The sequence below is a fragment of the Talpa occidentalis genome, unplaced genomic scaffold (genome assembly GCF_014898055.3).
Source record: "Talpa occidentalis isolate TD23 unplaced genomic scaffold, MPIMG_talOcc4v2.1, whole genome shotgun sequence".
Taxonomy (NCBI): Eukaryota; Metazoa; Chordata; class Mammalia; order Eulipotyphla; family Talpidae; genus Talpa; species Talpa occidentalis.
The window spans coordinates 151,821,897-151,843,743 of NW_026555331.1; the positions used below are offsets into that span (position 1 = coordinate 151,821,897).

The 21,847-nt window shown below is 51.4% G+C and overlaps 1 protein-coding gene across 2 annotated transcripts in view; it reads left to right on the forward strand.

The window, feature by feature from the left end:
* The first annotated feature begins 15,488 nt into the window (after window positions 1–15,488).
* Window positions 15,489–21,847, forward strand: part of CUL1 (cullin 1) — a 50,435-nt gene continuing 44,076 nt past the window's right edge. The window contains exon 1 of one of the 2 annotated variants that reach the window (XM_054692751.1): window positions 15,489–15,536. The gene's annotated coding sequence lies outside the window, so the exon portion shown is untranslated. Of the gene's footprint in view, window positions 15,537–15,910; window positions 15,968–21,847 lie in introns of those variants that run through there. The other variant, XM_037515743.2, reaches the window with a different exon arrangement.

Below are 21,847 nucleotides of genomic sequence, written 5' to 3' on the forward strand. Positions count from 1 at the left end.
GAGAAAATTTGACGTCTTCATTTCCCTTTGTGTGTGTGTGTGTGTGTGTGTGTGTGTGTGTGTGTGTGTGTGTGTGTGTGTATTCTTTTTATTTCTTTCTCTTCCCTGGTGACACTGGCTAGAACTCCTAGTACTACACTGAACATGAGAGGTGAGAGTGGACACTCTTGTCTTGCTCCTGACCTTGCAAGAAGGACCTTCAGTCTTTGGCCACTGAATATGTTAGCTGTGGGATCTTTTCAAGGTGATGAAGACAGCTGTCTTTTAAAGGCAATTGACAAGTCAGATGGATGACAAATCAGGGCGATGGTGTCTTAGGTATTCCAAAGAGATGGCCCCACGAGATACAGGATTAAGATACATTTCTCACAGACAGAAGACTGTATCTAACAAAAACATTGGCTGTGGAGTATAATTCAATGATCTTCACAAATGGATCACTCCACCTAAGAAATAGTTTTTTTTTTAAAGATTTATTTTATTTATATATTTATGCATACAAGAACTGGGGTGTAGGCCAGAGGTGGGGGGTGGGTCAGCTCCCTGGCCAGGATCACACTCAGGCCACAGTGGCTGGCAATAGCTTGATAGCACTGAAACTCAACCCCTGCACCGCCAAGGAGGCCCCCTCAACCTAAGAACTAGGATGGCAAAGGGTAACGTGTACCATAAGTCAGTTGCCCTCCCTCATCCTACATTTTACTTGGTTTGGATTTATACAAATATATATATATATATATATATAGATAGATAGATAGATAGATAGAGATATAAAACCAATCACCAATGTTTTCTTCTATGTAGTTTATTGTTGCGGTTTTATATCTAAATCTTTATTCCATTTGGAGTTTACTTTTATATGGTATTAGCAAATAATCCAGCTCCTTTCTTTTATGTGTGGCTTCCCATTTTTCCCAGCACCATTTATTAAAGAGACTGTCATTCCCCTATTTTATGGTCACAGCTGCTTTATCATAGATGAGGTATTGGTGTGTATGTGGATTTATTTCTGTGCTTTCGACTCTGTTCCATTTCCCATGAATCTATTTTGCACCAATGCCATATTGTCTTCAGTACTGTAGCTTTGAAGTCAGGTAATGTGCTACCTCCATTTCTCTCCTTTTTTTCTCCAGCTTGCTTTTGCAATATTATTTCTTGACTTTAAATTTAGACAAACAAAACTCTATCCTTGTTATTTTCTCTGAGAATACTAGTCAGAATGAAAACATATACAGAAAATTCACCTCTCAGCAAAGCACTATTTTCAGAAAATCCTGTTGCAAATACTTTTAATATACTTTCCATAATGATTTTCAAAAAGCATCCTTACAGACCATCACATTTGAGCTGTGATCTGGCATTTTCATTTTATGTTATTCAGTAGAACTCCCTGCTATTAAGTGCATATATAAAATATAAGCTATTAGGAACTTTAAAATCAGACTAAAGTTACCTCAGAGATTCTTAAGAAAAGCTTTCTATAACTTTTTTTATTATTCTTTGACATTTATTTCAATCATCATTTTCTAAAAATTATTTCTTGAGATCTGATTTGACATTGTGCTTTTCTTATAATAATTATTCTACCCTCAAATGTTTGGGCTAAAAGCACATTTAATTTATCCCTGTTCTTTCACATGAATGTACCCTTGACTAGTTCATCTTCCTAAACAGAAGAAATCCTAATTAAATAGTGCAAACACAGCAATTGTTCTCTTACAGTATTTCTGTGATATTTAACTTCCTTTTCCTACCTCTAAAATGAAGTCAAAAAGTAACATAAAGTCAAGAATCATCATTTTAGCTGTAGTTGGGAGTGAGCCTGTGAAGGTCTTTGAGAAGAGGCAGCTATTTTAACAGATGGGCCTGGGCTCAATGTCATGTCAAGGTCATTGCCTCGGTGGTGAAATTTCATAAGACAGCCACTGTTCCTGTGTTTCAAATTTACTCAGCAAGAATCAGCCTTTCGTTCTATAGTTTGTTTTAAAGTTGAATGAGAACACGACTATGTATTTGAAACATAACAGTGAACAAAACCTGTCCTGTGCATTAGCCCACATGATCAGTCCATCAAATCTGTGAAATATTATCATCACACGCCGACTCTCCTTCTAGGGTGCATGGGATAAAGTGACTCAACCAAGATGGCCCATGTCATGTTGAGTATCGCTCAACTGGTGAATGCTGGGGCCAAGTCTAGGCCTTTCATTTCAAAATCCCCTCTTTCCATTGCTTCAGGCTGACTTAACGGCCACCAATGTATAAGTCATAACTCTCAGAGTTGTGCCTTGGAGCACTGTGCTGTGATGAGGTGGGAGAGGACAGGTCTGGGGAACCCAACCCAGCGGGGGCAGTAGCGGCCACTGCACAGTCCAGGTGTAGGAGCTACAGGCTGCACGCACAGTGGGTTAAACAGAAGTTGGCCATAAAGAAGTGTTAATTACGATGAATGGGAAACTCTTTGGTACCCTGGGGTGAGAGAGGCTACCCCAGAAGGGACAAACTTGGAAGAGGTTCAGATCCTGTTGGAGAAGATATGGCTCAGCTCACTGGACAATAGGGAAGTTCATGGCGCTGCCAGGCCTGGAGCTGCAGGTGGGAGTGTGGGGAGCAGGGAGCAGGCAATGAGCAGGTCAGCAACTACAGGCGTGGCCACCGCCAGTCTTGGAGCAGGCAGGCAGGCAGAGGCCTTCAGGAGCAGCTGTTGAATGCCTGCCCCCTGGCTCCACTGCCCTAGGCGGCTGTGTGCGGGCAGTGTGGGGAAGGGGGTGCAGCGGGAGTCCAGAGCCAGAGGCTGCAGAGTGTGGTGTCCAGTCTGCAGAAAGGTTACGCCTGGCCAGTGCTACAGGGACACAGAAGACAGACTCAACATTTTAAGAATCAGTGAGCAAGTGCAGCTGAGTTCGCCTCCAGCAAGCACTTGTTGCTGCCTTGTTCTTCCTTTCGGCGACAGTCATGACAACATCCAACACTGCCGGACACCGAGTCAGATGCAGCTGTTTGTGAGGTGGTGGATCAAAGCATCTATCAAAAAGAAGATATTAGCTGGCACTCAAGGCAGGAGAACCTATGCTCACAGGCCAGAGGGGCGGAAGAGAGAACCCAGAAATAAAACCACACAGTAGTTCAACCAAATTTTGACAAAGGTACAAAAATAATTCAACATGGGAGAGGCAGCTTTTTCCACAAAGATGCTGGAGCAGTTGGCTGGAGGGGGGAGGCCAGGGAGGGGGAAGAGCCTGGACCTAAACCTCACAAGTCAGACAAGAATTAACTCGGAATGGCTCCCAGAGTTCAGTGGAAACTGTGAACTGTGTGATGTTTAGAAAGACCCACAGGAGAAAATCCACAGGACCTAGGACTGGGGCAGAGCTTCTCAGACTTGGCATCAGAAGCATAAGACATAAAAGGAAATTTCGATAAACCGGACACTGTCAACATTAAAGCGCTTTGCTCCGCAGAGGACCAGATTAAGAGGTGAAAAGCACAGCAGCTAAAGACGACAGCAACGGGAACACAGAAAAGAGGCCCATGTGTCCCTCGCAGGCCCGCCCTGGAGAACATGCGGGTCAGGGAGGGTTGCAGACAGGGATCCAGGAGCGAGAGGAGGAGGGACGTGCTGTTAGCAGAAGCCACGGGAGGGGAGTGTGCGAGTCACAGTTACACCACGAGTTATCCCCAGTGTGGATTATGGTGCAGTGGAGGGTCCGCCTGGAAGGGTGGGTTGGGGATAAAGTGCATACCTGGGGCACTGGGGAGCCTCGCTTTCCAATAGCTTAGAGCTGGAAAATGCTCAATACAACCCCAGGTCAGAGAACCCTGGTGGGCGGGAGGCTGGGCAGCCAGAGGAATGGGGGGGTCACCTTGCTGGATGCTGGGATGTGCTCCAGGCTGAGAGGAAGCAGGGGTAGTCAGGGTCGGGGGGCGTCTGCCTCTGTCTCGGGCCCCCAGGAGCCTCTTCCCAGCCTCTGCCCACAGCCTTTCTCAGCTGAGGGAGAAGGTGGGGGGCTCACCTGGGGAGTAGCTCAGATGGGTCCAGCCTGGGTTGGGGAAGGCACCTGCCCCCCACTCTGCTACAGCGGGGTGAGAAGCAGGTGGGTTGGCAAGTGGATGATGGGGTGCCTCCTCCAGAAACACCTTCAGTAAATGCTTTACTTTTCAAAGCTGTGACTACCTTGGGGGGTTTTAAAAATCACTTTATTTTGACCATTAGTTTCACCTCTGCTCTGTACATGTACACACCTAGTTAGAGGACATTTTGAAATTCTGTGGTTGAAAGCAAACTTGGCTCCATGGCGGCTTCTACCAGGGAGTCTTGCTGGTAGGGTCGGGAATTAAGCCTTTTGCACCAGCCAAACAGCATTTCTGAAGTCAGCAATCGCTCAGCCGCTGGGGAGCAGTGGCAGGATACATACCTACTGCTCATCTTTTAGAAAAAGGTTAGTGTGTGGGAAGGAAAGAAGGAAGGAGAAAGCAAAGAAAATATCATCAGTGAAAGAGTGGGAACATCACAAAAATCTACAAAGAGCTGATGAAACTCAACAACAACAAAAACAAAGTAAATAACCTGGTCAAAAAATGGACAGAAGAGCTAAAAAGAAACTTCTCCAAAGAGGAAATGCAAATGGCCAATAGGCATTTGAAAAAAAATGTTCAGCATCACTTGTCATCAGGGAAATGCAAATGAAAACTACCATGAGATACCATCTGACACCAGTGAGAATGGCACCTATTAAAAAAACCAGCAACATCAAATGTTGGCGAGGGTGCAGTGAAAAAGGAACTCTCCTGCACTGCTGGTGGGAGTGCAAACTGGTCCAACCACTATGGAGAGCTGTGTGGAGATTCTTCAACCTGCTAAAGATGGAGCTTCCATATGATCCAGCAATTCCACTCCTAGGTATTTACCCAAAGGACACAGAAACACCAATTCCAAAGAGCACCTGCACTCCTATGTTTATAGCAGCACTGTTTACAATAGCTAAGCTTTGGAAACAACCCAAATGCCCAAAAATAGATGACTGGATCAAGAAGATGTGATACATATACACCATGGAATATTACTCAGCCATCAAAAAAGATAAACTCATGATATTTGCAGCAACATGGATGGAGCTGGAAGGGATCATGCTCAGCGAAATAAGCCAGAAAGAAAAAGAAAACTACAGGGTGGTCTCACTCACAGCAGGAATTTAGAAAACCTAAATAAGGGACCAGGAAAAAGAATAACTATAAGAAAGGAAAAATCAAAATCAACAAACAACTATAAACCAGAGACACATGGGGCGGGGTGGAGAAGAGAGTAGGATCAAAACAAGGAGGGTGGGATGAAAATGCATACATTGTGCAAAAATGAAAAATGATGTAAAAAATATATAAAATAAAATAAGTGAAAAAAAAAGAAAAGAAAGAGTGCGAACATGAGCTGGCTTCCCAGGCGGGGGAAGTTTGAGAGTATTCTGGATACTGAGTTGTGAATTTCCCACCTACCTTGTAGCTCTGTTCCCCGCCCCGTCTGCTCCAGCCAGGGTGTCCCATCCTGGTCTTGGGGAACTGCGGCGAAAGCATCCAGAAGCAGACTTGATGCTTTCACGGTGTCTATTGAAAAACAAAACACCTGCCGGTGGTATTGATGGTGTTGACCTGAGTTTCTGGGACATGACTGGCAAAAGGAAAGCTCGCTCTTGGGAAACAGGATAGTGTGGTTTCTGGACTTTGTCTGAGAGCAGACTAGTCACAAGCTCGTCACCTAGATTCTAAATCTGAATTAAGCACTATCTTTCAAAAGTGGCCAGAGAAATTGTGCACATTCTAAAGGGATCTATTAACTTGCTATTCCACAGAGGAAAAAAAATAATGGGGTGGAAAATAACTTCTCTTGTAAAACAGCAACATGTTATCTTTCGAGGATATGATGGGTTCATTGAGAGCTCCAGCTGCAGCCTCCTTTACCCATTTTTTTCAAGATTTATTTTATTTATTTATGCATAGAAGAGCTGGGGTGTAGGCCAGAGGTGTGTGTGGGGAGGAGGGATTTACCAGAGACAGAGTGGGGAGCAGAACAGGCAGACTGAATGAATTACACTACTGAGGGCAGTAGTGGGGAGTCAAGAGAGGTCTGCTGAGCCATGTGGGTAGCTCCCTGGCCGGCTGGGGATCAAACTCGTGCTGCAGCGGATGCGGATAGGTTCACAATGCTGTGCTTAACCCCTTGCGACACCAGGGAGGCCCCAGCACCCATTTTTTACCCCCCCATGGGAATATGGAGTCAAAAAAGCAATTGATCTCATGGATCAAGAAAACCAAGCTCTCAGGTCATTGGAATGTCTTAAATTCTCGCTGCACATTCTCTAAATACTCTAGCTGTTCTTCAAAATGTATCATGTAAACAAATGGCGTTGATGGGCTAGAAAGTTTTTCCTGGCACAAATATAGCATGACCTGGAGAACATACTTCATCATTCATGACTAGAACGTTCTGTCCAATTGATGCCAATAAAAACTTGAAATAATCCAAGATATACTGCACATGTATTACATTAAATACATGGACAGAGGCACAAAAACCTAAACCCCATTTTTGGCAATTGAAAAGTGAGGGGGAGGAGGACTTTCTCAGAGGCCTGTTGGCCAATGTTTCCGCCAAAGTCTCTGGACACGGTGAATGGAGAGAACAGCTGAGGGGCCTTCCTGGGGAAGGAGGCCCGGACCGGGCACCTGGGAATGACTCATGTCTTCGGGGAAAGAAAAAGGAAGGACATTCCCAACCAAGGACTCTCTCAGGAGACCCGCTGGTTGTCAGCATGGCCACAGCACAGGCCAGGAGGGGACAAGACTGCTGGAGGAGTGGAGCTAGGGAGAGACACTGAGCCACCCAGCAAAGGGGATTAGTCAGTGTCTTTTTTTTTTTTTTTTTTTTGCATAGAAAAACAGGAGTGCAGGCCAGAGATGGGGTGATGAGTAGAGTCACCAGAGAGAGAGTGGGGAGCAGAACAGGAGGATCTACTGAAACACACTGCTGAAGGGAGCAGCAGGCGAGACAGGAGAGCTCTGCTGTGCCATCTGGGTCCCTGGCTGGGGATCGAACTCAGGCTGGAGAGGTGATAGTGCGGAGACTTAACCCCTAGACCACTGGGGAGGCTCACTAGCTAGTAGTGTCTTTCTATGGAGTGGGAAACTGCCAGGTGTTCCTAGGTGAGCGCTATGATGGTACTAGGCCAGATGCTCACCGCGTGCCAGCGATCCCAGGCCAAGAACTCCTGCAACCTGTTTCTTAAAACCATCCTGTGATGGAGGTTCTGGTCCCATCTTATGGTAAAGAAGGTGTGGCATCGATCAATGGAATAGCTTTGCAAGGTTAAACAGCAAGTAATTGGGGGAGCCAGGTCATGCCGCTCCAGAACCCTTGCTATCTTCTTCTTAAGAACCACGTTGGGGGCCTCCTCAGTGGCGCTGCCGTTGAGCACTGGGTTGCGAAGCTGCCCGCGACCTCTGCGGCGCCGGTTCGATCCCCGGCTGCTCCCCGGCCACCGGAGGAGGGTCCCACATGGCGTGCAGGCCTCTCCTGCCGCCCGCTGCTCCCCTCAGCAGTGTACTTCAGTCCTTCTGCCTGCTCTGCTCCCCGCTCTGGCTCTGGTGAATTCTCTCACCCTCCCGCGCTTCTGACTGTACCCAGTGCATGTATAAACAAAACAAACAAACCAGCAAACAAATAAATAAAGCATGCCTCTATTAAAAAAAAAAAAAAAAAAAAAAAAAGAAAAAAAAAAAAAAAAGAACCACGTTGGGCCTCCCTGGTGGCGCAGGCGGTTGAGCACCACGCTGTGAAGCTGTCTGCAGCCTCTGCAGCGCATGTTCATTCCCGGCCAGCCAGCGAGAATCCCACATGGCGCCGCAGACCTCTCCTGTCTCGCCCGCTGCTCCCCTCAGCAGTGTATTTCGTCAGTCTGCCTGTTCTGTTCCCCGCTCTGTCTCTGGTGGTGAATCCTCTCACCCTCCTGTGCATCTGGCCTGTACCCTGGTTCTTATATAAAAATTAAAAAAAAAAAAAAAAGAACCACGTTAAGCCACCCGCTGACTTGTGGGGGATGAACCAGAGGTGAGACTGGAAGCAGGAGACCAGCTAAAAGGCCATTGCAACAGTCCACATGAAAGCTAATACGGGTCTAAACTTGATAGGATTTAATGAACAAATGGATACAGAGGTGAAAAAAAGGGCAGAATGAAAAACACCCGAGACTTAACTTGAATGACTGGTTGATAGAGCTGCCAATGACAGAGACAGAGCTCGAAGGAGAAGCTATAGGGTGGATCCAAGAAAGGAGAAAGAACAACAGTGGGCTTTGTTTGAGGCCAAACAAGTATGAAGGATGAAATAAGAGGGATGTCCCTGCAGAGGAGCACAGCAAGCAGGTAGAAAATCAGACCTGGAGGGCCTCCCTGGTGGCCTAGGGGTTAAGTCTCAGCACAGTCACCACTCTGATCTGAGTTTAATCCCCAGCCAGGGAGCTGACCCACAGGGCACAGCATACTCTCCTGTCTCCCCGCTCTCCCCTCAGCAGTGGATTTCAGTGGTGTAAAGGCAGGACTGGACACAGTGCAGGTTTTCTGATCCAGCAGACCGGGTAAAGGTCAGAGTCAGAGTCCTCAGTGGTTTTTTGCAGGTCTTTTATTGGGATTTACCCGGTACACGGCAGGCAAGGGTGCTAGGGGACCGAGAGGCTGGCAGGCCTCCCAGCCCCCAGCAAGTCTTCACTCTATCTGGGCTCTCCAGTGTTCTCTCTGCTTCTCTGCTCTTCCATTTGTTCTGCGGCTTCTCAGCTTCGCTTTCAACTTCTTCTGGCATCCCCATGACACCACCCTTAAAAGCCCAGTCTTAGCCCAGGTGAATCCCATCTACCTATGCCCACGCCCTATTCCAGGTGCCGCCATCAGGCATGCATTCAGGACCGCAAGAATCCATCATCTCTCCTGATGGAGGGAGGGCAGAAAAGTCTGACATTTTTCCTTACCCTACAAGTGGATCCACCTTTTCTGCTCCCCACTCTGTCTCTGGTGAATCCTCTCAACGCCCACCCACCCGCACCTCTTGTCTACACCCCAGTTCTTGTATGCATAAATAAAAAATAAATCTTTAAAAAAATATATCAGACCTGGGTGTGGGAGAGGTCACAGCTGAGGACACACGTGGAGACAGATATTCTCAAAGACTTCAGCCCCTGTCAGAGGCCCCAACTATTCACATATGTGCTTGTAAATATCTCATAGGTAGGTTGTTTTAGCTACAATTGATTAAGGCTCCGACTGACCCTCTTTCTCCCAACTTCTTGCTCACTCTTCACCCCCCACCCCCCAGGTCTGGTGGCACTGGGGTGAGCCAGGCACCCTGTTTAGGCGGATGCTGGGTCCATATGCAATACAGTTTGGACCTGATGAGACACAGCCAGGTGTTTTCCATGCTTGTAGCAGCTGCTGCTCGTTGTCCTAGGCTAGAGCTTTTCTTGAAGAATCTCCTTCCCCCAATTGTGTGTAGAAGAGTATCGTTGTGAAATCCGATGTGTCCCTCAATTGAGTTGAAGTGGTAATTTGATATAGTTGACAACTGGAGCCATGGAAACAATAAGATTGCACAAAAAGAACGTAGCAAGGAAAGATCATGAGAATAGGCACTTCAGAAACCCACATTGAAGTGGTGGGTGGAAGATGAAAAAAAGGCTATTAGGTTAAAAGAGCCATAAGAAAGTAGGAGTTTGGAAGCCAAAGGATGACTGGTTCCAAGATGGAAGGGCAGGCCAGATGGGGCACCATGGCAGTGCGTAGAAATGGGCCGGAGAGTTCCTCGGAGGTCAGAGTCAATGAGTACAAGTGACTTTTGAAAGAATTAAAGCGTCATGTGCTACATCCAGGGTATCCTGGTTAGTGCTTAGGAATGTTAATTTTATGTGTCAACTTGGCTGGGCCATGGTGCCTGGATATTTGGCCCAACATCATTCTGGATGTTTCTATGAAGGTATTTTCTGGTTGAAATTGAGACAAAAATGTGTAGACTTTGAGTGAAGCAGATTGCTTTCCAGAATGAGGGTGGGCCACATACCATCAGTTGAAGAAACAAGACTGACCTTCCACCCTCAGAGGCCTTTAGGCTTGATCTGCAACATTGAGTCTCCCTGGGTCTCCAGCCTGCAGATTCGGACTTGCCATCCTGCATAATCACATGAGCCAATTCCTTAAAGAAAATCTCTCTTTATCTACCTACACCTCCTACTGGTTCTGCTTCTCTGGTGAACCTTGCCTAACACAGTGCTGGAGGGATACAAACTTGCTTAAGAAGGGCCTCAAGAGGCTCCCCCATGGTGAGGAAAGGGGTGGGAGTCACATAGGGTACAACAGCAGGACAGGATTCACTAGAGAGTTGCTGCTGCAGCTGGGCCCAACCGGGTGGATGGTGTCTGGGTGAGCGATGGGGAGGAGTGGCTGATAGATATGAAGGTGTCCTTAGAGGAGGAAGTGCAGGGAGCCATTTAGACACTCCCAGGAGTCTAGTTTAGAGCTAGTTGCATGTGTACAAGAAACCAGAAGGAGGTAAATAGGGGTGAATCCACTGAAGCCAAATGCAGAGGGTGACTCAATAGCAGCAATTGTTTTGGAAGCAAAGAAGGAATCTTTGAGCAGGAAGGTGGCATTGCCGAGTTTTGTGGTATGAATAATCCCAACGAATGCATGACCTGGGTTTTGTTCTTTCAGCAGCCCATGTGCCAGGCACTATGATAAATACTGTAGACATAGCATAAAGGACACAGTCTGTGAATTCAAAGAGTTCAGTCTGTGAGGGAGTGGGAGATAGAGATGAGAAAAAAGAATGCAGTCTTGATAAACTAATGAGCAAGGACATGGTGTAAAACACAAGGCCATCTAGTTCACATGTGGGCAGGGACTGGGTTGAGGTTTAGAGCGTAGATACTTCTAGAAGTGATTTTAGGACAGTTTTCTGGAACGCTGAATAACTTCCTTATAGAAATCAGCTGAATACTTTGAAAACGAATTGCAATTTCATATGGTTCAACCTAATCAAATGTCATGACAGTGTTCAGGTCCGCAGCTCAGGCCTCAAAAACTTAGTTAATTCATGCCTCTTACAACAGTATTTCTGACTTATGGATGTCAGTGCAAGAGGGCTAGGCCTCTAAATATGCAAAACAGAAATTGGGCAGTTGGGTTTATAAGTCCTTCCATCTCCTTCTATTCCTTAAGACTCTTCTCCCCAGAACCTCTGCCCTCGAGGCCTTCAGGAGATACGCGGTCCTCAGTGTTTCTCTCAAATTTCATTTATCCAAAACTTGCCTTTCTTAGTTGCTAGTAACCTGTGCAAGAAGGAAGGCATCGTGACTGAACTAGCTAATGCTCCCGTGTGATTGACTGTTACCCACCCAGCGCTACTTGAGTCCGTCAGAGAGGACTGCAGGAATGTTTGGTGGGGTTCCAGGCAAGGAAAGCAAGCCTCTGTGTATCTTTCCATAGGGCCATTTATAAGCGAAGGGTTGACAGGTGAGGGCATCCAATCCTGTCCCCCTTCAGACACAGTGACTTTGGTTAGTCAATTTCTGCTTCCTATTTTATATCTAGTTACATTTAATATCAGTAAAATATTGTTTATTTGGCATTTGATGAACCAAAATGAGCTATAAATTTTTTTCTAATGAATTAGAGGATTAAAAAACCTGCTATGACTCATTGTCCTAAGTGGTAGAAATCATATTATTTCATCTCTTTCCTGCTTTCTTTAAATACTAAGCTGATTTAATTATGCCATGTCGTGATAGGATATGGGTAGTTATTTTTCTAAGAGGAGCTAATATTTTAAAAAATCACGAATAATGTATACTTCATGACTTGGATGAAATTAACAAATTAAATGGAAAAATATGATTTGGCTGCTCTTCCTTAAAATACATTATTTCAAAACAAATAGGGCTTTTGTAATATGTTCTAATGCTTAATACAAGAAGTTTTAGGGCTGTAACATTTGAAACTTGAACAAAGGAAAGGGTGGTTCATCAAATCAGTGGTTTCCAAACTCACATCATCAGATTGGTAATTATATCATCATCACCGTCATCATCATCATCATCATCATCAAAGGCAATGTTTATTAACTACTTAATTTACAACAACCTCTGGGGAGATACTATGAGCACCACCATTTCATAGAGAAGTGAAGCAACTTGTTAAAAGCTACCCAGATAAGAAGTGGTGAAACCAGGATCTAAACACACAGCAGTTCCAATTCCCCCGCCCCCCGCCCCCTCCCACCCAATTTCCACTCAGCAGATCTGGAGCAGGCCCTGACACCCGTTGTTAAGAGCCCAGGTGATTCTGACGCAAAGTCGGGTTTGGGGACCGCCCCATTAAATGAATTCACTTTGCACTGGGTGACTAGTTCCTCACTCAAGTCTTAGACATAACAGTTCATATGACCAGTCAAGGGACATAATACCCTCTCGTTCGATTAGTAAATAAATGTGTTCTTCGGGCACAAAGCTGAGGGTCCCCCGAGCCCCACCCCACTCCACCTCACCCCAAGGCTCAGACCATCTGGCACGTGTGAGATGCTGGCAATCAGGGAAAGATTGCAAAAGCCTATGTAGAGGGTGCAAGGCAGGCTTCCGGGGAGGGGACATGAGCTGGTCTTGAAAGTCAGCGTGAGCAGCAGCTGGAGGGAGGCGGGCGCTGTTTCTGTTAAGGAAGAAATGACCGCCATTCGTGAATGCTGTCAAGGCTGGCCCAGTGAGTAGGTCCAACAGGGTTGGACAAAGCTGAGAACTCCTTTTGGGAAGTGACTGGAAATAAATTTGGAGAGATAAATTAGGACAAGATTATGGTAGACTTCAGTGCTGGGTCCCAATTTGGACTGAACCCTTTAGGCAGTGGGGGGCCACTGACAGGTTGGAAAGGGCGAAGATACAGAGATGAAGGTATCGGTCTAGAAAGAACCATCTGCATCGGTTGTGGGGAGACCAAGAGGACAGACCCGGGAGATGAGAACCAGAACCATTTAGAAGATTAAAGGAACCATCTAGTGTGAGGGATATGTCACAGCGTAGCAGATACACGCGACCCGGGAGGAACTGGGCCAGGCCGTGCCTCCAACCAAGTTGAGTGATTTGGAGCAAATCCTCTAATACCTCTAAGCCTTCGGTTTTCTCATTGGAAAATAGGTTTGGTGATAGCAGTGCTTGCCCTGCACAGACTGAGCCAAGATGGACAAAGGATTTCTCTAGGCTGTTGACAAGCTCTAGGATATAAGGTGGGTTGGTGGGTTTTCAGGCCTGTATGAAAGAGGAAATGTCAATGTTATCCATAGCAACTGGGTGTCAGTTGGCCTTCCTTGGTGAAAAATGAGCAGAGGAAGGGAATTAACAGTATTTCAGGAATTCTGCTGGAACTGCAGAGGAATCACTGTTCCCGACAACATTATGAAGTAGGTTCTTTTTTTTTTTTTTTTTGAACCGCCATTAAACAGTTGACTTCACTAGAGCAAAAGAAAGTTTGGGTCTGGATCTAATCACGGTCAGCTGATGCTAAACTTAGGCTTTCTGAACTTCAACATCGTGTCTAGACTTGTAAAGGCATTTTTCATGTCCGTGGCTCTGGCCTACATCTAGTCTGAGTCTACTCTGAATTTTGATACTGACTTTGATCAACTTCAGGATCCCCCTACATGCTGGGTCATCTGAACGAGGGATGTGGATTTCGCTGAGGTGGGTGAGAAAGGTAGAGCCCAAGAGTTGGCCTTGACCTGGTCGGTGGGAGGAAAGGAAGAGGAGGGCCCGGCGGCTGCAGGCCGATTACGAAGTGGACGTGAAAGCCGATGGTGGCCTCTGACTGCTAAAGAGGGTCGTGTGGATGGGAGAGAAAGAAAGAACAGCCAGAAGATGAGGCAGTGAGGAGTGGAGGGTGGTCAGGTGGGCTGGATGCTTCCGTGGAGGAAAAGCAGAGCGGGGGAGGGAAGACAGTAAGGGGAAGGAGACACTTCGTGCCCCATGAGCTGTGGGAAGTCACGGGCCAGATCTTCACACTGAAGATGAAATGGGAAAGGCAGATTAGACAGTGGCCTAGCGGTTAAGCCTCAGAGCTATCTCCACTCTGGCCTGAGTTCGATCCCCCGCCAGGGAGAAACCCACATGGCGCAGCAGACCTCTCCTGTCTCCCTGCTCCTCCCCTCAGCAGTGCATTTCAGTAGGTCCACCTGTTCTGCGCCCCACTCTGTCTCTGGGGAATCCTCTCACCCCCCCCCCCACACACCTCTGGTCCACACCTGTTTTTCTACGCAAAATAAATAAAAAATAAAGAGAAGACACAGATGAGTTATCTGAAGGAAAGGACAGGTTGAGGGGGGTGAGGATATGTACAAAAAATAACGATGTAAGAAAATAAATTTCTTTAAAAAACTATGAAAATACACGCCAACCAGTTCCACAGGCACAGCACTTCGTCTTCACCTGCGAGCTCACCCACAAAGGTGTTACATTCATCCAGGTCTTCTTTTAAGGAGGTTATTCAGAAGAAGTGTCTATTTTGAGGCCCTCCCACAAACTGAAGCATCCCTCACTTTGGGGATGAGGCAAATGCAGTACTTCCACAGCCACCGAGCAGGCAGCTTGAGAAAAGACCTGTCCCCGGCCCTGTTCTAAGAGAAACCCGACCTACTCAGGCCTCGGTGGGCTCTGGGCCGGGCCCCTGTCCCGGACCTAGGATTTCTCCTCCGAGGGGGCACCCTAATCTCTGAATTGCCGGAGTTTGGGGCCAACAGCCATGACTTTCCTCGCGTCTTTCGCCCAGGTCGGCTGAGGTGAGTCCCTCCCGGCCCGCTGGTGTGGGTGCCCAGCCACGTGCCTGCTTCTCCCGCCGGGACGAGTTTTTTGCTGCAAAAGTGGTATTTTGAGGCTCCCCACCCCCACCGCACCCAGCTGTGACAGTGAATTTCAAAGGGACGCGCTCAGCTCCTCAGGCCACGCGTGGCCACAAGCGCCGCCGGGCCCCGCGCGCCGTCCGCCCGGCGCCCTCGCCAGGCCCGACGGCCCCGGCGTCTGTCAGCACCTGCCCCGGAAAAAGTTGGCGAGGAGTTTGCCGGGGCGCCTCGCTCGGCCTCATTCTAGAACGGCCCTGAGGGCGGCGGCCGCGGCCCGCAGGTGTCCGGGGCTGGGGCGCCGACCCCCGCGCCCGCGCCCCGGCCCCCGCGCCCCGGCCCCGCCTGCCCCCCCGCCCGTCGGGCGGCGGCCGCGCTGCTCCGCGCCGAGTCGGGCGGCGGTTCCGGGGGCCGCGGGTGTGGGGCGCGGAGCGGCGGCGCCCGGCGGCGGGGGGCCGAGGGTCGCGCCCCGAGGCCGGCGCCCCGCCCCCTGGGAAGGTGACCCCCGCCCCGCCCCCACCCCGCCGAGCGGCCCGAAGTGGCGGGAAGCGGCTCCTCGGCGGCGGCCCCGCGGCCCGGGCGGCTGGAAAACCCGGCGGCGGCCCCGGAGCGCCGGGCCGGGGGCGCTCAGGTAGCGAAGCCCCCGCGAGCGGGGCCGGGGCGCGGGGCCGGGGCGCGGGGCCGGGCCGCGGCGAGTTTCCGGGCCCCCCGCTCCCGGGCCGCGGCCGGGGGCCATGGCGGCGGCCGTTCCCCGGCGCCCCCGCCCGGGCCTGCCGCCGCGCCGCCCCCCGCGGCCCCCCGCGGCCCCCGCGGCGGCCGGAGCCGGTGAGGCCGGGCGGGCGGGCGCGGGCGCGGGCGCGGGCGGGGGCGGGGGCGGGCCGGCGGCGGCGGGCGGGCCGGGAGGCGGAGGCGGAGGCGGGAGCCGCGGCGCACGCAGCTCCAGGCGGGGCGGCCCGGCGGCGGCGGAGGGACGCAGCCAGACCTTGGCGGGACGGGCGTTCTCGGGGCGCGGGCCCAGCGGCCGGGGCGACGTGGCCGAGCCTGTGGGCCGCGGGCGATGCGGTGAGCGCCGGGCGGGCGGCCGGGCGGCCGGGCGGGCGCGCGCGGGCGGAGCAGGCCCGGCCGGAGCCGCGGTGTCGCAGTGACGGGCCGCGGCGGCCGAGCCCCGGCGCCGGGCGAGGCCTGAGCAGCCGCGCCGCGCCGGCGGAATGGCGGCCGGGCCGGGGCTCGCGGGCGCGGGCGGGGCGGCCGGGGGGCCGGGGCCTGGCGGGCGCGGGGCGGCCAGGCCCGGACTACGCACCGGGAAAAAGCCCGATTCATCGCGGCCGGCGCGCGGCCTGGTGGCGCCGGCCGCCCGGCCCGGCCCCTGCCTGCGGGCCCAGCCGCGACCCCCGCGGCCCGGCCCGGCCTCCCCGCGGCCCGGCGCCTCCTCCCGCCGCTTCCCCGGCCCGGGCTCGCGCGCGGGAGCGGCCGCGCCGCCGGCCCCCGCTTTCCGGCGGCCCCGGCATTGTGGCGGCGGCCGGGGCGCCCGGACGGGGTCGCGGCGGGCCCGGGGCGCCGCGGCGGGGAGCGGGCCGGGGTGCGGCGCGGCGGCCGGGCGGACCGGCGCCCGCGGGTCGGGTCGGGCCGGGCCTGCCCTGCCCGGGCGCGCCCCCGGCCCTGCGCCCGGCGGGAGCGCGCGCTGACCCCGCAGGTAACCGGGGCGCGGGCGCGCGGTGTGGGGCGCGGCCGCCCCGAGCCTCAGGCCACCCGGCCAGGGGGCGGCCCGGGAGCCGAGCGCGTGGTGGTGGTTCCCGGGGACGGGGCCCCGAAGTTGAGGCTCTTCTCTCCGCCAGAAATCGGATTCCCGGTTCCGATTGGAGCCCGGGCTGCTCCCCGGCGGCGGCGGGGACCGCGGGGTGAGCGTGCGAGGCCGGGTCGCGCTCAACGTGGCCGGGTCCGGCGGCCCTTCCCGGGGTGCCGGGGGCGCGGGGTCACGCCGCCCTGCAAGGCCCTCGTCGGGGGACCCGGGGACCCGGTGCCGGACCCCGAGCCCGGCCTCTGCCCGCTCTGCGCGCCGCGGGTCGGGCCCCCGCCACCTGCTCGTGTGGCGTCTGGGGACTTGCTGGGTTGTCTGGCAAAAACAGGGGATGCTGTGGGGAAAGCAAAGCCAGTCGTTTTGTTGGGGAAGAAGTACTTGGACACGAGGCTGCCTTTGTTTAGGAAGGTTTTGGAGCCGAGAAAAGTTTTGCTTGGAAGTTGAGTCTGTGGCTCCCCGGGGCGAGTGGAAAGAGCCGCTTCGCACTTGGAATTGCGTCTCGAGTTCCCAAACGCGCGCGCCCGGCCCGGCCGGCTCCTCACCTCTGTTCTGCCCATGTTTGGAGGTGGAGCGAGAGGGCCGCGAGCTGGAGGAGGGCGGCTGGGTGATCCTCCAGAGTATTTAAAGGCTTGGTTTTTTGTCATTGGTGTCTTTTAAAAACCATCTTGCCAAATGTTTTAAAAAAAAGTTTTAGCTCTACCAGGATTTCTCACCACGTGCGGTGTCTTTCCCTTGTCAGTGCAGGCGCTCGGGGCCCGGCGTGCGTGCACCCCACTCCGCCAGCGGGTGTGGATGCCTGAGCCCACCTGCAGTTCCCAGACTCCTTCCCGTCCCCCTGAAGTGCCCGGAGATCGTGCTGTGGGTGCAGCCTCGAGCCCCACACATGCCCGCCGAATTCCTTGCAGGCAGGGACAGCCCTTACTCTGCGCTCCTGGAGTAGCACGTTCAGCTGCTGCTTGAGTGGATCCACATTCTGGAGTAACGCTGCCACACCAGGGGTTCCACCGCTTCCGACTTAGGGTGCAGAGCGCAGTGGCTGCAGGCGGCTGGTTGAGCACGCGGCTCCCTGGGCACCACTGCCCAGCCCCTCCGTGGTGAGCGCCTCGCTGGCGAGATGGATGCCCAAGCTTCCCTTAGCTGTGGCCATCCAGGAATGTGCCAAGAAAACAGTTGTGAAGCTTTAGCTTTTTTTTTAACCTCAAAACTAGTTTTAAAGTGCAAGTTTTACTTATTTTTTTAACAGATTGCTTATTCCGCCCTCCCCCCCCCCAATAAATAATACAGCAGCCTTGCTTTTAAAAAAGAAGCAGTGTGTGTTGTTGAGGCTCTTCCTGATAGGAGCCAGGAGGGCCCCCCAGCCGGGTCCTGGGTGTCACGACTCCCAGAGTCTGCTCTTGGCCTGGTGCCTTTCCGCCTGGACAGTTATATTGGAGTTCCTCCTTTCTGTTCTCCACATTAAAAATCAGGGCCCCCAAAACCCAGGAACATGTTTGTGTACTGACGCTTTGCTCTTCAGCCCTCCTGGGGTCCCTCCCCTCAGCACAGGAGTCTGTTTGGGATGAAATGTCTTTAGGGCTCTTGGCTTAATTATGAACTTGTCTTTTCGCTGTGTCTGAAGAGAGCGTGTACCTTTTTAGTGACCAGCTCTAGCTTCATCTCCTGCTTTTCTGGATAGCTGCTTCATGGCGGAGAAACAAACAGCAAATGAATAAGTCAAATTTGGATAAAACCCTTAAGTTTATCCACTTGCTAAGGACTTTAAGCTCCCTGTTTGTAACGTGCATTTAATAATGTACACCACAGAGCTACCCTGACACTTAATGGCTTTTAAATTTTATATTCACTTAAGAGAGATTTTCTAAGTCTAAACGAGGCCGAGTATATGGTATTTATTTATTCATGTATTTTTGCTGCAGCAGAGAGCATTTTCCTTGCGAGAGGAGACGTGAGATCTAGCCCCAGTTGAACTTTGCAGGGCCTCTATTTTCTATTTCCTCATCTGTAAAATGAGGTGGTTTTTAATTGACAGGGTTTTAAATTCTCTGGGTCCTCAAAACGTGTGGATTCCATGGGACTGGCATAGATTTTAACATCAACAGCATTTGAAAAACCATCCTGTAAACCACCATCTCCTCCTTGTTTGCAAGCGGAGTTAGGAAGACATGTCTCTAAATTTGAAATTAGTCTTTACATTTCCCTCGGGAACTGGACCAGGCGAGCCGCTCCCCCTCGCTTGGCTTCTCACCCCAGGTCCTCATCCATGCAGCGCCACTTCTCAGGGCCCCCCAGGCTGTTCCCTCTCCCCATTTCCTAGAGAACTGGGGCGCTTCTGTCACTGAAGGGCCGGCTCAGGCCCTGACCTGACATCCCCTCCCCCCGCCCGCCCTGCAGTGCCAGGAGGCCCTGCCTGGGTCACTGCCCTGGCCCTTCTCCCAGACTGGACCAGGCTGGCATGGGGTGCCGCTGCCCGAAGCCCAGCGCATGTTCCCCTCCACCTGCCTTAACGCCTCCTCGGCCCGTGGACGCCCTCCCATTGAGCTCTCTCCCAAGCCCCGTGGAGCAGCAGGTGCTGCTTTTTACCCAGTTAGCAGCGTCGGGGGAGAAACGGTGCCTTTGAGTGGTGAAGCTGGAGTTAGGACAGAAGGACCGCAAGTTCCCTGCACGTTTATGTGATGATGGCCAAGGGGAGGAGATCAAAATGGAGATGATCTGAGCATTGATGGCTGATCATTGATGATCACAACAGAGTTCATCACGCAGCAAACGCCGGTGGGCTCACCAGGAAGGAGCTCATTCTCTTGGTCTGTTAGTAACTGCTGGGCCTTGAAGGAGAGGGTGGGCGCCGATGGCTGGAAGTGAACAGTTCTGGGACTTGGAGACTGTTGTCAGGTCGGGGGTGATACTGTGACTCACTGGGCCCGCAGAAGCCGACACAACCACTAAGAACGGTTCCCATCTAACAAAATGCAATTTTTTTAAGCACTGTGTCAGAAAACACTCTGGAAAACAGATTGTGTGAAATGTGCCGCCACCTAAACTGTGTGTGCCTCAAGTGTGTGTGCACTGGTGAAACACTCCCGTGGTGAAAAGTAGTTGTAATTTTAGGGGAGTGAACTTGTATGCTTTGAAAATATTCTTACTTTAAGAGCCAAAAGATAATACAGATGGTCTCAGGATAGACAAAGTCTTTGTAAGCCTCGTGCCAGAAGTAGGCATGGTATGGGGAAAATCTTTTGATTACTTTAGAGTAATAAGCTTGTGTATGTTAAAATGTCAGAAACAGAATTAAAAGGCATGTGGCAAACTGAGAAAAATACTGTAACTTACATGCAGATTTACTTTCCGTGTTATGAACAGGTGACTAGTAAAAAAGACCTGTAGATGAAAAAGAGGACACCCTGCCCTCCTGGAAAAAAGTGGACAAACTGGTCATTTATGAAACGAAAAGAATTTTCAGCTTCTCTAACAGTGCTCCTAGAAATCAGTAAACCCGCGAGATCACTGTTTTTAAAATTTGGGGAATAAGGTAGAAAATCAACTGCTTCTGGTGCAAGTGTGGGGAGATGAGGTCAGTAGTACTTGGCTAGGGGGTGAGTTCATAAGGTTTTCTGGGAGAAATACCTCGCAGGTGCGCACGGAACACGTGTGCGCTTTGGCGTGACATCGCTGGTCCGCTCCGCAGGATCTAGTCAAAGAAAATACAGAAATGGACAAGCAGATTAGTATCGTCAGGAGGGCACTGTTACTGAAAGCCCTGCTGAGAATCTGTTCTTGGGTTTTCATTATTAAGGTGATGATGTCAGCATTTGGATACATGAGTACGTTTCTGTGATTCTGTGTTTAATGGTAACCTACTGAATACTGAGCTGCTGCTGCAGCAGATGTGATGTCTTGAGTTTTGTTCTTTTGGTGTATGAATATATACTTAAAAAACGTGGTGAGTGTTCAGGGGAGGGGCAGTGGTCTTGGAGGGTAGATGTGGACATCAGCCACAGGTGTGCCGAGGCGCTCGCGCCTACCTGAACCCTGCATCCGTGGTACTTCAGTGGGGGAGGGGAACCCAGAAAGCTACTAGTGATTATTTCTGAGCAGTGGAATTAAGGGTTATTTTCAGTTTATTCTTCCTGGTTTTCTCCCCCTCCACTTCTCTGCAGCGCACGTGTGTTTGTGATGCAGTGGCGTCAAGTGTGGAAACCAAAAACAAGACTAGAAGTGGCAGAGCTGCCTGTGAGCCAGGTGTGTCCTGCTTACCTGAAGGCCCAGCTCACGCTAGTATTTGCTGCCCTTGCGGGCCCCCTCCAGGTGTGTCGGCTTGTCGGTGGTGAGGCCTTGCAGGGGGCTGCGTCCAGAGGCCAGACTTTGTCTCCTCTGACCCTCCCTCCATCCCCTGTGATTTAACCCTTCAGCTCCCTTGGATACCCTAAATTTTACGCCCGCCTTAAGCTCATGAGCCCCGTGTATGTTCTCTCTTTCTTAGAGTTGTCGCCGTGCCTGAGGAGCTGCCCTGGGCTTGCAAGTGTCCTTCTCATGGCAATGCCAACCCCTGTCTTTTCCGCTGGCCTCACGGCTCCTGGGCAGAGGCGATGTGGTCTGAAATGGAGTGTTTCAGCCTGCTGGCATTATGCTTAAGAATATAAATTTGCTAATAGTTAGAAAAAATAAGGTCTTTGGGCGTAGTTTGTGCCGTAGCTGGGGAATTGAAAGCTCGCTATTGACGAGAGTGGGCTCTGCATGGCACGGACCAGACCTGTTGTGGGGAGCGTGCACAGGCCGGTGCGCAGAGATTGTCAGCATCTGCCTCTGGAGAGAGCAGTTCATCATCCCTTAACCAAACGGGTGTGCACCCAGCGCTTGGGGGTAGAGAGTGTGCCCGCCCCCTTTGGGGTGAAGGGCCTCCCCGAGTCCCCTCTGGGAAAAGGTGGACTTGCTGGGCCCATGTGGAATCCGGGCTAGACCAGGCTGTTACCCTCTGGGAATTTAGCTTTGAGCATTAGGGGGTGTTTAGTTTGGAGGAGGTGGAGAAGATAAAAGTCCCCAAGTGCTTTCTTCCAACTTGAAGATTTAAAATCCTTCCAGGGTTGACTCCCGGTCCAGCCCCGCTGTAGTCCTGCCGCTGTGTGCTCCACATTCGGTGCAGCCAAGGT